The 2778-nt window shown below is 42.9% G+C and overlaps 1 protein-coding gene across 1 annotated transcript in view; it reads right to left on the reverse strand.

Annotated features, from left to right (window-relative positions):
• PRKAG2 (protein kinase, AMP-activated, gamma 2 non-catalytic subunit) overlaps nt 1-1624 on the reverse strand; it is a 38122-nt gene extending 36498 nt beyond the window's left edge. Inside the window, exon 1 of the mRNA XM_009876325.1 lies at nt 1611-1624. The gene's annotated coding sequence lies outside the window, so the exon portion shown is untranslated. The remainder of the gene's footprint in view (nt 1-1610) is intronic.
• Nucleotides 1625-2778: the final 1154 nt, after the last annotated feature.

The following is a 2778-nucleotide window of genomic DNA, read 5'->3' on the forward strand; positions in this document are numbered from 1 at the left end:
TAGGCAGACCTCCTTGGACAATGCTGGTGGAAAGCCACTGCTTCCCAAAGGGGAACTGGTACTGACAACTCAATGACATGTATAGAGGAGATTAAAAAGGGTAGTTTTGTCTACCTAAAAGAGGTAGACAAAGAAACCTTTATATAACTGCATAATACACTAAAATCTTATAATCCTCTAACTTCCGCAAAGGCATAAACAGCTACTGTCCATACAAAATGAATTTAATAACCCTGCGAGCAGAACAGAGGTTCTCAAAAACCTTCAGCAGCTACCCAGAAATTACTACAAGCATATGTACTCAGGGAAGTTACTATTCCAATTCTGAACCTGTACCTCCTATTGAGTCTGTAGCCTTAACAATGTGACTTTATATACAATTAAGTTTAGTACAAGCAGAAAAAAACATAGGAACACCTCAGAGAATTGTTAAGACTAATAAAGAGACAAGTATTTCTACCTGAAAAAAAAGTATGCTCTTAGCAAAGCACATCACTGCTTAATACAGTCTTGCCAACTTACCAACAATTAGGGAAATTCAACGCATCACAATAGCAAGCACAGGAACTGTGAAGCGGGACACATCACCAGACTTAATCAGATAAGCCTGTTAAGGACAGCCACAGTTAAGAACTCGCTACTACCAGCACAGCAAAGGTGTGTTTATAAACCCTCCTCTCACTCACCATATGGTCCCAAATACAGTTTCAGCTGGCCTTGAACAATCCTCACCCACTCAGCACCTAACCAGTTCCAGACACCCCATCTCACCCTACACCCCCTTCCAACTTGGAGGCACCACAAAGCAACTGCTTCCCAAAATGACACCAGAAAGTTGCAATTACAAATACTCAGGAGAACAAGGTAGCTATCTATGAGCAGTTTCACACCCATATAAATAGCTAGAAAACTCTAGCAGGATCTGAAGAAGGATCCAATTGTCCAGTTGGAACTGAGCTTTATTTCTACAGAAGATCCTTATACTATAAATAAGTACAACGCACTGCTTCATTAGTTAGTAACTGAACAGGCAAAAAAAGCAACACTTCTTTAACTCGTATGTCCTATGTGACTTCAACAAGAATCATCTCCCCATTGAAGTGGTGGATTCCGCAACATCGGACACTTTCAAGATTCAGTTGGACAAGGTGCTGGACCATCTTGTCTAGCCCGTGCTTTTGCCAAGAAAGGTTGGACCAGATGATCCTTGAGGTCCCTTCTGAGCTAGTATTCTATGATTCTATGAAGGGTCCATTGAAACAGATATTTAAGGCCTTCTAACGTCTTCAGCTACTTGGGATTACTAAACAGATGCTGTAGCCTAATTCTCTGTGCAGGTATTTTATGTACATTATGTATATACAGCTGCTCAAAGGAGAAAAGGTCTCTAGAGCTGAAGGGTCAGAATATCTCACGGGTGCACTCACATCTGTCTTTCCTGCACAGGACAAGTGCATAGGGCATACACAGTCTTCTTTTCGGTTCCTCTCACCTTCCAGAGGACCATCTTACTGGTCTCGGTTGTATCTAGCAACTACTGTGCCGCAAATACACACCATAAAATATAAACACCCTAATCTTCATTAGGATATTTCTACTTTATTTCTTATTTATTTTCTAGTTCCAGTTTTCTCTCTTTTTCCAATAAACGCTCATCCTTTCTGGCTACTATTAAGCTTCTTCAGTCTTGTCCAGTGCCTGCAAAGCAGCCTCCCATCGGAGAGGCAGGGCCAGATGCCTTCCAACTTGGCTTAAAATCTTACTCAGTCTCTGCATGTCATCTCTCATCTTCAGAGGAGATCATCTGCCCAACACGCAGGAGCTATGAATATATACTGGCTATTCGTGCACCATAAAGTCAGTAACATATTCAGATGTTGATATGTCAACGGTGTGCTACATGAACAAGAGATGGTGCAAAATCTCTGCTCCTGCTTGAGGTATCTAAAACTAGATTTGCATAAGAAGCCTTATTTGCAGAAGCCCCAGTCGCACTAATTTAATGCTGAATATGCCCTCAGCTGTCACACTGATGGGCAACAGAGGACTACATGCTACAGACCAATTTCTTAGATCAGGGACTTCCTAAACAAGTTCTCCTCCTTGAAAGTTGAACTGGAGTTGCAACTGTGCTAAGCATTGTCTGTCCTCAACATTCCCGTCAACTGGATTCCTTCTCCCTCAGTCAGATGCCTGATGTATGCCTTTCTCATATGGCTTTCGCAACAACTCTTGCAAGGAGCAAGAAGATGGAAAGGCACCAGACAATTACCATTGTCCTAAGACAAGCAGATGAGTCTTATGTAGTAGATTTGCTGGATTTCAGCTTAGGCCCTGACCAAGATTTAGGACACCACCTTCAGCCAAACCTCAGCTTTCTAAAGCTCATGATCTGGAAGTTAGTTGGCTTGCAGACAGAGCGGATTCCCAGCAAGAGGCATCGTAGTCTAAAGCAGAATCAGAGGAGAAGAATCATAGAATCCTAGAATGGCCTAGGCTGGAAGGGACCTTAGAGATCATCTAGTCCAACCTCCCTGTCATGGGCAGGGACGCCTCTCAACTAGATCAGGCTACTCAAGGCTCCATCCAACTTGGCCTTGAACACCTCCAGGGAGGGGGCAGCCACAACATCTCTGGGCAATTTATTCCAAAGTCTTGCCACCCTCGTGCTGAAGAATTTCTTCCTAAGATCCAATCTAAATCTATTCTCCTTCAACTTAAAACCATTTCCCCGTGTCCTATCAGCAGATACTCTTGTAAAAAATCCCTCCCCAGCCT

Source organism: Apaloderma vittatum, unplaced genomic scaffold (assembly GCF_000703405.1).
Source record: "Apaloderma vittatum isolate BGI_N311 unplaced genomic scaffold, ASM70340v1 scaffold7869, whole genome shotgun sequence".
In the NCBI taxonomy this organism is placed as follows: Eukaryota; Metazoa; Chordata; class Aves; order Trogoniformes; family Trogonidae; genus Apaloderma; species Apaloderma vittatum.